The 14,754-nt window shown below is 41.9% G+C and overlaps 1 protein-coding gene across 2 annotated transcripts in view; it reads left to right on the forward strand.

Annotated features, from left to right (window-relative positions):
* Window positions 1–515: 515 nt before the first annotated feature.
* KCNJ15 (potassium inwardly rectifying channel subfamily J member 15) overlaps window positions 516–14,754 on the forward strand; it is a 36,700-nt gene continuing 22,461 nt past the window's right edge. Inside the window, exons 1-2 of one of the 2 annotated variants that reach the window (XM_063720786.1) lie at window positions 516–559; window positions 2,092–2,239. The gene's annotated coding sequence lies outside the window, so the exon portion shown is untranslated. 2 annotated transcript variants of the gene reach the window in all.

The following is a 14,754-nucleotide window of genomic DNA, read 5'->3' on the forward strand; positions in this document are numbered from 1 at the left end:
GAGGAAAGCAGGGTGCAGAGGTTAAGTGAGACGCCGAGGACACAGGCTTCAGAGAGGGGTGAAGCTGGCCTTTGAAGCTAGGTTGTCCATCTCTAGAAGCCACACCCTTAAGCCTCTGCTGTGGGAGGTGGGAGTTAAACATAGGCGATGAGGAGTCATTGAAGATTTTGGTTTTCTGGGTCCTGAGCTGCACTTTAGAAATACCAGTCTGGCAGTGATGATCAAGTGACTAATTCAAAGGGTATTTTGAGAGACTGAGTGAAAGGAATGAAGACCTGGACCAGCATGGTGGCTGTGGGAAGGGGCAGGAGAGACACCGGTGCAAGGGGGATTCAGCAGGTGGAATCTGGGGCTTGCACTGATTGGATACAGGAGTAAAGTTGCTTAAAGAGGGAGAGGTGAGAGAATGAGGACACCATTGTTAGGAAACAAAAATCAGGAGATGTAGCTGGATGTAGGGAGAATAATATGCCTTCAGTTTTGGATGAGTCAGTTCTGGACTGCTCTCATTCCAGGGGATGTTGGAAACAGAGACTGGATCCCTGAGGAGATGCTGTTGGTGAGCATTGATTAATACCATGGGACTCTGAATGGGCAGTAGGGTAACTCGGAGGATGCCAAGAGAGAATAGAAAGATATAATAAAGGAGGTTGAGCACAAGACCTCGGGGAACATAATTGCAAAGGATGGGGAAGAAGAAAAACCCACCACACTGCAGGAGAGTGAACTCTCAGAGAGGCAGATAGATGACCAATGAGTCTGCTGACTGACTAGTAACCAACAGTAGGAACTTTCTTAGGAAGACATAGTTGATGGCACCACCCTTGACTCATATAGCAGAGAAGAGGAGATGGAGGGAGTTGAAGGGAGGAAACAGTGGAAAAGGAAGTCTTGGTAGCACCTTGCCAACTCAGTTCAGATGAAAAGCCTGAGAGGAACTGAGAGATTATCATTTGGCTGGCAGAGCAGAGTTCTCAGGGTCCTGGAAGCTGGCTGCCTTCAAGCCTATTAATGGTGAATGTTTCTCATGCTCTTTTTTGCTAAATTTGACCTCAAAGTCAAGTGAGTTATTCACTCAGTTAAATCTATCATGACTTAAGAAGTATATGCTTAGCTTGGAGAGGGGGTTACATCTGTTCTTGTAGTCACATAATTACTGGAGACATGAAGGAAGATTCCAGGAACTCAGGCCCCTTCTGAACAGGTTGAATACCTGGTTTTTATGAGCAACCCACTTCAGTTTTCTGAGAAGCTCTGAGTAACTACAACTAAACTACAAGTCTATTCTTGAATATGTTTATAATAAAAAAGGAAAGATAATGCAGTTACTTGCTAATTGCTGCAATGATTAAAGCAAGATTTTTCAAGTTTATCCTTTCATAAGACCAGCAACCTTTTGAACACAAACAGGATCTGACAAAGATAGTAATAATGAAAGCGGGAGAACAAGGAAACAATACCAGTTTTCTTCAGAACAATCGGTTGCCACTGACTTCTAACCTACCTACAGTTTCAAGTTTCTTTGGCTGGGACTATATTCTGGTTTTTCAATGCTGTACTGTGATTAAGCCAAACTTCAGCAAAAAAGGAAGTGCTGCATTGTAGCAGTATTGAAAGTTATGTAGGTGGATTTTTTAAAAAAAATACAGCCTAAATTTTCTTAGCAAAAGTCAAATGAGTAACAACACACAGTTTGGAAACATTTGGAGAGGAGAAAACAAATATCTGATAAGAGTACTTAAAATTTCAAAAAAAAAAAAAAAAAAAGAAAGTGAAAGGAGAGTGAGAAAAAGCCCCTGACAGGTAATGGTGGAAACCTGACGAATGGAAGGTCATTCTAATGAGAGAGGCGACCTGGTCTCATGGAAAGAGATAAAGAGACTTTGGCCTTTGGAATCTGACCTTCCTGGATGTGAATTCCAGGTGTGCAGACTCCTGGCCGCAATACTCTTGGGAAAGGTGCACTAATGTTCTGAGCTTCAATTTCTTAGCACATTATGGGGCATATGGGAAATAGACAGAGGTGGGCTACTTCTCTCTCCACTCCAGGATGCCACCCTCCCACTGTTCCCCACCTTCCTTCTTCCCCAGGACCAGGCTGAGCTCAAGGCTTGTCCCTAAGGCAGCTGGTGAAGGAAAGGTTCGACTTGGAGGTAGAAGCCCTGGACTGGAGTCCCCACCTATGGGCTGAGGGATCCTCCACAAGTGATTCAACTTCTTAGTTTCTCACCTGCAAAAGGTAGGGAAATTCCTGCCACAGGACAACAAGGAAGTTAAATGACATGATTTTTTGTGAAAGTGTTGTGGAAAGCACTTCTGTCTTCTATCTTATGAATCAGTAGGGAATGAGCATTCTCAAAATGACCAAAATGATTCCTAATTTCCTTTCTAAGGACCTGATTCCCTTTTCATACGTTCTTTTTGTTCTAAAAACAAAACAAAACAAAACTTACTTTATAAAGAAAGCCTGAATTCCAGAGCCAGAGTCTATCCATTAAAAACTTTCAAGCTTTTTTTTAAAAAACTTATAAAAGGCATTATACCCTATAGCCACTCAGACTTTCATAAACAAGAGTTGCAATGTGAAAAAACTCACTTGCTGGGTTTGCCTCTATGAACAACTATTGTTGTCAATGCAAATTGAATCAGAAATTACCCTTGTCATTGTTTTTTTCTGGGGTTGCTTCTTTAATTTCTGTTAAAAATACACAGAAACATTAAAAAAGTAACTATCTCCTCTGTTTTATAAGGAGAAGAAGGTGATAAAGAAAAAGAAAATCAACTTGGCATGCAAGTGAGCCTTGCTCTGGAATTTGGGTGGGTCTAGGAAAAAGCACCGACCTCAGTGGAAAACATATATGGGTGTGTGGGGAATCCCTGCAAACTATAAATTGACTACACAGTGCTTAAGCTGGTGTGGAGAGAAACCACAATGCTCTCTGAAACCAGAGAGGAGGGGACAGAGAGTAAGTTTTGCACAAGGAGAGCACAAAGTGTCCCTGGGAGACGGAGCTGCTGGTAATTCTTAGCAGGCTTCACTGGATCTATTGAAAGTGACCATTGTAAAACACCACTGTTGCACCCTGGGGTTCTCTGTGGGATGCCCCTACTTGTATCATCCAGGAACCCTATGGCCTGACTCTGCTTCACCCACACTTCTTCCCACCACTCCCCAACAAGGCCGCCCGCCCTGTTCAATTGCTCCTGTATGCTTCCCCACTTCACTGCCATTGCCTGTGCAGTTCCATTTCCTGGAAAACATTCTTTCCCTTTTCTATTAGAATCTTATTATGCAGCTTAGAAGCCCTTCAAGGCCTGTCAAGACTCAGCTTTCCCTTCCCCATGGGGCCTTACCTCTTCTACACTTTCTAAATGTTATCTTCTCCAGGCTGAACAAAACCTGCTGTGTCTCTGTGCCACTAAGGACTAATCAGATGCTGTGTCCTGATTCATTCGGTGTTGGTGCATCCCGTATCTCCAATCAGATTACCAGCCCCTGGAGGGCTGGGAGCACGTTGGACTTGGCTGAGCTAGAATCAGCTCCCTTTTGCACCCTGAGCTGAGTGCATGCAGCTCTGCATTTGTAATCCTAGCCTAATGCAATGTGAAATTTATTATCTCTCTTTTTACAAATGAGGAAACTGAAGATCAGGGAGACAGTGTCACTTGTCCAAAGTCACCAGCCCAGTTGCCTTTCAGAAGGCATCTCACTCCATCTTCAGGATAACCCCAGGGGCTAGGCTTTCAGACTTTAACTCCTCCTGGAAGGTCATAACCTGAAGATCTGAGATTTGAACCCAAGTCTGTCTGGTTCCTACCCTGTACCTTTCCCACTATAGCATATTTCCTCTCTATTACCAAAATGCCCAACACGAAGTTGAACATGGCATAATATCAAATGAACTTGTGATCATCCCGTTTTGTCAAAACTAAGAGAACATTAAAACCAAAATCAGCAAATTTGACCAGAGCAGTGTATTTATGGCAAGACCAAGGCAAAACTTGATTCCGCATTCTTTGCTTTATAGTAACAGACTGAAAAGGTTCATAAGTGTATTCATATTTAAGGGAATGTGTAACTGTTCTACCTAGGTCAATGCAGAATTCCCTATACGCTGCACGCATCATCAGGAATTTCATATGCAGCAGATAGGCATACAGCCTGGTTTCTCCAACAGCCAAAGGCATTTCTGAGTGGCAACACCACTCTGATCTGGTGAAGCCGAGTCCATCTGCACACCGGGGAGCCCCAGGCCAGCAGGGTTTCTGCTAAGTGGACCTTTCCAAATCCTCTCTGGGACAAAACCTGGTTGGGCATCTTCAAGAAAAGATGCTCTTGTAAAGTTGGTGTAGCTGCTTAAATAAGCCCCACATAGAGTCTAGTCAGTCTCTCTGTGCTTTTCTTTAAATTTCCCTTCATAGAAAGCTAAAACTTAAAGAGGTTTCAGAGAAGCTAGTCTGACCCCATCTCCCAGTATCATTGAGAAAACTGAAGCTTGGAGGGGCTGGGTCATTTGCCGGAGGTTTTGCGGGACACAGAAGAGCTTGTTCTCCTAATGTGGCCTAGAACTCCTCACCAGGCCTCCTCCTATCCCAGGTGGAAACTAAAGAGGAAAAGATGAAGCCAAACTCAGGCGGAAGCAACATAATTAAACTGGTTTATTGTTTGGCAACAGAGATCGGAGGAGTGAGTGGAAAGAAACTGAAAATCAGTGAAACACTTGCAGTTTAAAAGAGGCATGCGATTCCTGCTTTTCCTAAGCAGCTGAAATGTGTTTATATGTCTTTCCTGGAGCTCTCTCATTGCTAATGTGGTCCTATAAGGGGAATTCCTGGAGAATGAGCTGGGTGTATTTGAGTATTCTTCTCAATGGAAAGCAATGAGCTTGTGTGCTACACTGCTTAGGCCACACCATCCCCCAAGCCTGGGCTGCCAGACGTGGCCATCATTGCTCCATGCAGATCATGCCCATCCTGTACAGAAGGTCACTATAGGAACACATGGCACAGGGAAGAAAACGCCCATAGAAATTCACATGGCGCTTGTCTAAACCAAAGGCAGGTGAGATCCACCCACTGTCATGGGAAGCTGCTAGCATGCTCCCATTTGTTTATAATAATTTCTCCACCATAAGAGGCTGCTTTAAAAACAAATGGCCAAAACCTGCGACCCAGTGCCGCAATTGAGACAGAAAGCATGGGACTGTGACAGTTTTAAGAATTACTAAAGTATGAGGCTTGACCAGATCATTTTTCCAAGGATCCAGAGCCCTTTAGAAAGAATTCAAGAGGGAGAATTTCTGGTGACTTCTACCACCTCTGAAGAATTAAAAAACTCACTTGTGCTGCTTTCCAGGCCTCTGTGGTAGTTAATTCTGCTTGGCAGTTTTTGTTGTCAAATAGCTTTTAAAAATTCTGGCGCTATCTCAGATATAAATACCTTATGATGCCAGAGGACTGTCTTTCACCCATAAAAACTGAAGCCATGTGCCAGAAGCCCTCGTGGCTCAAGGGCTCTGTCCTTGGACACGGATGAGGGCAGCTGGGTGGTGGGACCCAGGCTCTGTCTGAATGCTCAGCTTCTGCAGGCTGGGGTGGAGAGTGTGCTCCCGCCTACCGGCTCGGCCAGCACAGGAGCATGTAGCCTGCAGGTGTGGGTTGCACGCAGGCTTCCCCCTGCAGAGTCAGTTCCCCAGATCGCTTCATCACTTCCCCAGATCTCTGGGATCTTCAGCTGAGATTGGGCCCCAGCACCTGGACTCAAGGTAAGGCCTCTTAGGATGCTTGTAGCTGATCAATCAGGGTAGTGCAAAGGAAGAGGGGAAAAAGCCACCCAGACCTCAAAGGAGATTTCTGGAAGATCCAATCAAAGTGATTCACCTTAACCTCAGGCATGACTTTTCCCCATTATCCTCTGTTTTTAATTTCAAGTAGTATAAATCTTACTGATCTGAAGACTTCTGCTTCTGAAACTACCAGCGCTTAACAATGATTGAGCCCTACTCTATAAGATTGCAAATAAAAGTATATTAACCTTGGCAGGAAATCAACTGATTAATACTTATACCCTGCACTGTAAAGACTGGAACCTCAATTTATCTGCATAAACAGAGACTTTGAGTATAAAACTAAAATGTAGTCGGTTATGCCAAAGACTGCTTTCAGTAGTAATGCACCAAACATGCTTTTGAAAATAGCAATAAACTATTCATTTAGATTAGATATACAAATAAGTAACTTTCAGAGTCAGTGCTAAGTTTTAAGCCTCAAAGACTTTGATTTCAGTGACAAGATGTGTAAATGCAGCTGTTAGAAACTAAGCACACATACTGAGGTTTCTTTCAAGATTATACATAGTATTAGTCAAAAGTCTTATTGTATATGAAAAGTGACAAGATTTTTGCAATATGAAACAACAGTAGCTAGCTAATACTCTAGTTACCTTTACAGATTGTCTAGTTGGTCACATTACACCTTAATTTTTCAGGATCTAACCAAGGCCTGGTTATCTCCTACTGGCAATGTTTGAAAGGGATGAAAGAGGTCTATGTATATTACTCTAAATTAATCTTAGTGCAGGAAGACAAGTCATATTTGAATAACTTTATTTTGTATCCCTAGCTACTATCATCCTACTATTTGAAAAGCTCCTTTTCTCCCAATGTTCACAAAGTCATTTTCCAAACTTGCAAATATTAAAACCTATTGATGTCTAATACTTTTCTACTTGGTCTATTTCCATGTCCTGTCAATGACCTATCAATTACCCTATTCAATTACCCATGTCACTTGTGATTTCTCCCACCAGAATTTAGGTTGCATATTTTCACAGGGCAATTTATTTTAAAATCAGAATGGCCCATAAAACTAATAGCTTTGTGTGCACAGACCTAAAAGATTTGTAGTAGCTCCGCAGCTGCATTTTTGAGCATCAATAGTTAAACAATCAACGTAAATGTTAAAGAAGTAAATTAACTTTCAGAATTTCACGTGTGCTCTAGCATTCACCATTGACCATGCTGGAAGAAGACTTTGAGGTCATTTCATCCAACCCTCTCATTTTACAGATGAGAAAAACAGGACTAATTGATAGCTAGCAATACTAAATTATAGCTCTTCTAAAACTAGACAGCAGAGTCAGTAGGCTTCTTAATGTGCTCAATTACTGTATGGATTCCACGAGTTGATGAGCGTGCTGTGACCTTGAGCATTTACATTCTGTGGTTTTCAAATGTTTATGTTTCTAATGTGGTATTTGTAAACCTGGGCCCCAGTAACCTTTATCACTGAGGCTTTGCCAATCCCAACTCTGGGCAGCCCACCTCTTCCATATGCAGCAGTGCTTCCAGGCTGTTCTGCCTGGCAAAGTCATGTTAGGTGTAAGCAAAGACGTGAACTAGTGTTCATGCTTGAAAACCTCACAGAGACCTGCCTGCTGGCTGAATCATTTCTTCATCTCTTGTTGCCTCTCCTACATGTGACTCAAAAGCTAGCCAAGTTTGTTCCACATCCTTCAGCTTGTTCCTCTTACACCAAAGTGCCATACCATCATCCTCTTTAGTAAGATCACACTTCTCCAATTTCTGTCCTCCTCTACTCCTCAATAAACAGAAAGATGCTGTCTGTGGAAATGCACGTGGAGCTCTTGCACACGTTTTCTATAACTTGTCTTCCTTCCTCTTCCCCACAACTAGAATATAAGCCTCATGAGAGCAAATGCCTTGTCTGGACTGTTATCTCCCCTGTGTCTAGTATAGTCAACAATAGTAGGTGATGGGTAAATACATGTGCAATAAATATATCCTTTCATCTTTCCTTCCTATCTTAGGGAAACAAATGTCCCTTTCTTTTCTGTCTTACCTCCCTAATAACATCAGTACTTCTTTGTCCCTCCTCCAATATTGACCTCTGAATCATGTCCTCTTTCTTGAAATCTTGCCTTCTTAATTGTCTGCTTTTATGAATTTACATAGGTGTCCAGCCATCTGGCTTGCCTTTCTCCACTTCTTTTGCTGGAAAATCCTCTCCTCTTCTCTTTAATACAGGCAACCTCTAAGATTGCCCCTTCAGTTGCTTTCTTCCCTTGGTATTTTTCTTTTTTTTTGCAGTTCTCGTTGCCTCATATCTGGTCAACTTTTACTTCTAGGTACCATGATTCTTCAATCTCCACCTCTAGCCCCAAATTTAATTCCTAGATATGGACATGCTTGGAGCCAACCCCACCATGTCACCTCAATACACTCTGCTTTTCATCCAAACCTTCCTTTCCATCCAGGCAGCAAACTCCAGAGTGCTTTCCACTCCTGTTCAACCCTTTCTACTTCACATCTGACAGGTATGTGAATTTTACCTGGTGGCAAACCAACGTGGTGATTCTCTTGAATTCATGTATTACTTAGACAAATTCAACAGCCTCCTAAATGATCTCCTTCTAGCTGCTCTCCTCCCTCTCCATCTGTCTTGCTAGATGAGGCTGGCTTCTTTTTTCCTGCAGAAAGATCAAACTTTTCAGTTTAACCCGCATCACCTTTTAAAATTCATTGACAGTGTAGTTCCCAGTATGGCCTCATACCAACTTCAGATACCCCAGCGTATCTGAAGAAAGTAATCCCAGCTACTTGGGAGGCTGAGGCATGAGAATTGCTTGAACCCGGGAGGCAGAGGTTGCAGTGAGCCAAGATCATGCCACTGCACTCCAGCCTGGGCGACAGACCGAAACTCCGTCAAAAAAAAAAAAAAAAAAAAAAAAAACAGCAAAAAGCAAATGGGAAACTCTTTTTTGAAAAGAGCAGAGGTTCCCTTTTTAAAAGAGCAGAGCTCAGGCTCTTATTCACATCCCTGTGCCCCACCAAAATATTCTGATTTTATTGTCCTGCGTCAGAGCCAAGGCATTAGATTCATTTTAAAATCCCCCTAGGTGAATCTCATAGGCAGCCATGGTTGAAAATCGCTGATAATTGATAAACCCTATGGCCCAATCAATTGGAAGTACTTGAAACATACTTTGCCACCCCATAGTTTTGCCTGGGCAATTCCCCTTGTCTGCAATCTTCTTTCTCCTATTTTTTTTTTCCTACAGAAAACACATGATAACTTCTTTGATTTTTCCAGTTAGAAGGAATCAGTCCTCCTCCTGGAAATCCTTAATACTTTTTAATATATCATATTCATTCATGTGATCTAGGCAGACCTTGTGTTAGATATGGACAAAATGGAGAGAAATAAGACAAGGTCCTTGTCTTTAAGCAGCTTACAGTCTTGCCAGCTCACTGGTTACACATGAACTAATGAGTATCAATTTTTATGATAGAAGTGGCCATGGGATACTGTTTAGGCGTGAAGGAGCCTATTCTGCTTGGCATGATAACAATTTATGTATATGTCATCTCTTCTATCAAATGGTATACTTTTGAGGGCTAAGATCATGCTTGTCTCACCTTTACGTATTTCAAAGACCACAGTAGTGTAAAATGTTTGCTGAATAAATGAGCGAATGAATGATGTTTTGGTAATTAGGAGTCACTGGGGAATAATGGCAGCTCTTAGGAAATGGTACCATAGTTCCATTCTTGGGGTAGGGCTGGGCGTGTCCCCATGGAGTTCACAGAACCATGTCATAATTTCAGTACTAAATTATGTGTGTTTTACAGTTTCTCTCAATCACCCTTTCTATGGTTTATTTAAAATGGTAATAGGAATAGCATGTTAGAAACTAGGTCCTGTACTCATTAACAAAAGAAGAGAACAACAGACATTGGGGTCTACTTGAGGGTGGAGGGTGAGAGGAAGGAGAAGCAGAAAAGAGAACTATTGGGCACTGGGCTTAATACCTGGGTGTTGAAATAACCTGTACAACTAACCCCCATAACACAAGTTTTTGAATGTAACAAACCTTTATACCCTTTTTTCGGTACCCCTGAACCTAAAATAAAAGTTTAAAAAATTAGATTTTAGAATATATTCAAAAAGTGGGATATTATTTCTCAATTAAAGAAAACATCTGAATTCATACTTTAAAACTATTTTTTAAAACTTTAAGTTTGATCAAGGCATTTACATCCTAGAAGACAAAAGCAATCATTTCAATATGCATTCTAGATTTATCAACTGCATACATATTTTAGGAAGATTTTAAGATATTTCAATATAATATCTAAAAATGAACACTTAATTTTAGTAAAAAGAGACTCCCACCTTCTGGTAATTGACAATTACTATGGTCTGAGAGTGTTTAGATTAAAAAATTGTGTGTGTGTGTGTGTGTAAAATTATCACAGGAAAATCAATACATCAATAGTAGCACCAAAAAAGAAAGAAACTAGGTCCTATTTCTCATGACTAAGAAGTTGACAATGGTCTTTCCAAATTAAGACTTGGCATCTTTGATTTTTGTAAACATATCCTAGAGATCGAATGTGAGTATTTGATGGCTGATGGGAAGAATTGAGGAGGATTAGGGGAGCACTTGACTTTGCCATGATTCTCAAGTTAAATCCTTGGGCCTCTTAAAGATGTTGTTGATGAAGCTGCTAAAATGGTCACCAGATGAATATAAACAAGTAGGACCCGCAGTAATTTCCAGGCTAATTTTGTGCACGTGCGTTTAGGGGAGAGGCAAATTAAATGAATGAGGAGCTGATGTTCATGTGAAAGTAATTACTCTCCTCCAGTAGAAATCCTAATCCTACAAGTAACTGCAGAAATAATTAATCATAACTAAGAAGCAAACCACTCTCAGGGAGAAAAGCTGTATCTGAACTTCCACGTGCTCTTGGAGGATATGGGTGATTTACGGCATAAGAGTCATCTACCAAGTGATCTGCAAGAGCAAGTGCAGCTTCCAAGAGGGTCTGAGTCAGAACAGATAAAAGGAAGTGCTTCTTAACTCAGAGGATTTCAACACTGGGGAAGCTCATTTCCCGCAGAGATAGAACAATGTACACTATAAATCACTCTCAAAAAGCAATTTAGACAACTACACAGGTAATGATAAATGCATGGAGAGCACTCACATGTTTTGGGTTGTGTTTTTTACCTTCATTCATTCTTTATAGATTATTAATCCACGGATTAAGTCCTTGACTCATTTATAGTCATGAGTCATTAAAACTTTTCTGGAGCATCTACCACATGCCAGCAACTGTGCTACTGAGGGTACAAAGGTGGACATGGCCCAACCCCTGCCCTCAAAGAACTTCTAGGGAACACTGACTTTGCAGGCATGATTCCGTCTGCATCATGCATCAGTAAACAGCTATGTGTACTGTAGGGTATTGAGACACAATGACGTTCCCTCTGCTCAGCTCATCACCACAACCAATGTGTAGGAGCTTGCTTTTTGAGACCCAGCGATGCTTTTCTATAACTGGAAGATTCCAAGTTTCCTTTGCTTCCATTTATGCATTCAGCAGACATTAAGGCCCTGCTAGAACCTAGGCATTGGCATGTGCAAGATGAGATATGGCAGCTTGCATTCCAGTGGGAGGTGGTGGGGTGTGATGGATGAAGAGCTGGCTTTTGAGTCAGACTACAATCTTAAACATTGTCACCACTACTAACTAGTTGTGTGACCCTAGGCAAATGCTTTAACTTATCTAGCCTCCATTTACTTATTCTTACCAGCATTACTCTGAAGTGTGGAGTTATACATACATGAGCTGCCGACACAGCACTAGTTACATATTCATTCTCAACTAGTGGCAGTTGTTGGCTGGATCATTATTATAATTAAATATACACAAGCAAAACAGATATCTCCAATACACTGAGATAAATATTCTTGGAGACAGAAGCACAGGCGATCATGTAGAGAAAGCCCCAAACCCATGGGAACAGGTGGAGAAAGCACCTACCTAGAAAGGGTAACACCCCAAAGGATGGACATGAGAATGCTGGCCAAGACAGGAGGTGGGCTTTCGGGCAGATGGCATGGCATCAAGTCAATCAGTAGAGGACTAATCCATCTGGGCAACTGCAAGTCATTCTGCATGACCTGACCAGGTAACAACCTGAGGAGTGGCTGGCACCAAGGCAGGTGGGGCCAGTTTCTGAAGGGTCAGTTTCAGGAGCTGAGGCTTTGGTTTGTAGACAATGGGGCCACTAAGCTGGGAGGTAGAGTGCTTTAGGGACACCACTGAGGAGGGACTATGAAGGATGCTATAGAGAGAGGACAACTTGAGATGGGGACCTCAATTATGAGCCTGTGCTGTCATGCAAGAAATAAAGTATGTGGATCTAAACCAAGGCAGTGTCACCCAAGAAAGAAAGTGTGTGGATCTAAACCAACACAGTGACAGTGGGAAGGGAGAAAATGGACAGCTTCAAGGGATGTTGGGGTAGACTCGGGGTGCTGAGTATTTTTCAGTGCCTGAGGGTCTACGGGAGGAAGGGAGTTGCCCTGGGTAATGGATAATGAAGCTAGGCTGGGTTTAATTTGGGGCGTTTGTGGGCAATCAAAGGGAGGAACCACACACAGTTGACTGTTGTTCTGGCAGTCTTGCAAGAGCAATCTGGAACACACAAAGTCTAGGCTTCATGAACTGCAAAGGTAACATCTGAAACCATGGGAGTAGATGCAGGAGTGTGTCTTTAGTGAAAATAAAATGGTTCGAGCATGGAGCCTTGGAGAAAATGCCACTTCAAAGATTGGCAGAAGAGGAAGAACCTACAGATGGAACTGAGAAGGCATCAGAAAAGTAGAGGGCAAGTTGAGAGAAGACAGTAGCAGCAGACTGAAATGCTATGGAAATGTCAAGGAAGACAAGGAATGAAATGTATTTGCCAGCTGCGTTGTAAGTAACTCTGACCAAGTGGAATGGTGAGCTGAGAGGTTACTCCCTTGGTTGAAGAGTAATCACCCAGCCCTCAAGGAAGTGGAAGCAGAGTATCGTTTCTGTCCTTTTTAAAGCTCTTCTCCATATCCATTGACTGCTCCCCAAAGCTTGGCTTTTAGTGAAAGCCATTCTATTTAGACAAACTCATTGTCTCTCCTCTCAACCCCAAGACAAGCATTTTGATCTTTTTAACTCCATGGGTTTTATTACCAATGAATGAAATAGGACATGGCACACAGAGCAGACAGAAGGGCATTGCCAAGATCTTTCAACCGGGGTCCTCTCAATTTTACTTCCTGAAAGTTCAATGTCTTGGCTGAAAATAGGGCTGAAGATAGATTCAAGGAAGACCACTTGGAATTGGCCAACTAGGTTTAAACTGGGGAACAACTCCCCTCAAGTGGCAAATTGAAGGGTCTTCATCCTGCCTCATTGGCTTTAATCCCTCTTGAACATGTCAAAGTGGTTGGAAGACTGAGTCCTGGTGGGCCACATTGTGTTTCTGTGGACTGCGGACTAGTTTCAGAGGAAGCACCTGTCTGACTTAACCAGGGATCACTTAGGATGAACACCAGTTACACAGTATAGAAGACATAAATATTTGAAAATTTATTTGCAGCCACTGTTGCACAGTGCAAGCTGGCTCAGAAATTAAGGCATATATATAGTTCAAATGGGACCAAAGTAGTCTTTTGGAAGTCATAATAGGGCACACATACATGAAGTGTTGAGCAGACCTTGTAAATTAAGAGATTCATTGTGTTCAGTCAATAGTGTGTGTGTGTGTGTGTTCACTTTCTTTGGGAAAACAGCATTTGTAAGCCACTCACTCCCAACACCAGGGGCACGTCAGGGTGAGGGTATATAGAGGTAGCTGTTATTAGTCAGAATATAAGCGACGCCTGACTTAGCACTCTGTTACTGTTAGCACTACCGAATCTTTGATGACTAGGTGTGGTCAAAATCTTGGTTTCCAGCTATGTTTCCTGTAAATGAAGTTTCCAGATATAAACCAAATGCTAAAACAAAATTGCTGACTACAGGATCATTTTGTAATACTGTATGGGTGATTTATAAGCTATGTTTTTTTAAAGAATGAAGTCATCTAGTGGCTTTGAACTTTCTCCCCATAGGTGAAGTTATAAGTCCAGCAAACTCCTCAGAGGCTCCTTTCTCAACAGTCATGTGAGAGAAGCCAGCCTCAATTAAGCCCCATGGCATTCACTGATGGAATAAATTACCTTCTATTGTATGTGTCTAGAGTGATGCTTGCTATAACCATCCATGGGAGAAATGAGAAAACAGTCACTCAAACCATTTTCTGGGTTCAGTACTGTGTTGTCCAGATGAGGAACAGTGGCTGCAAAAGGCCGTTTGCTATGCAGAGTGTGAGCTTTCACCTCCAGCCTCAGCCTCGCCTGGGAGCTGGTTAGAAATGCACATTCTCAGACCTACTGCAGACCTTTGGAATAATAATTTGCATTTAAATGAGCCCTCAGGGAATTCGTATGCAAGTTTAATCAGTATTGGTGTAAAGCAATGGATTCAAAAATTATAGCGTCTCGCAGCACACGCAAGGATACTTAGGGACTTACATGCACAATATATACATTTTTCATCTTGTTCTAACATACTACATATATTTTATTTATTTTTTTCAACTTTTATTATAGGTACGGGGTACATGTGCAGGTTTATTAAATAATAATATTGCATGATGCTGAGGTTTGCTGTATAAATCCTGTCATGCAGATAGTGAGCACAGTACCTGACAGGTAGTTTTTAAAACCACCCCACAGCCCTCTAGTAGTCTGCAGTGCCTATTGTTCCCACATTTATCTCCATGTGTGCTCAGTGTTTAGCTCCTTCTATTATAAGTGAGAATATGTGGTATTTGGTTTTCTGTTCCTGCATTAATTTG

This window comes from Pongo abelii, chromosome 22, assembly GCF_028885655.2.
Source record: "Pongo abelii isolate AG06213 chromosome 22, NHGRI_mPonAbe1-v2.0_pri, whole genome shotgun sequence".
In the NCBI taxonomy this organism is placed as follows: Eukaryota; Metazoa; Chordata; class Mammalia; order Primates; family Hominidae; genus Pongo; species Pongo abelii.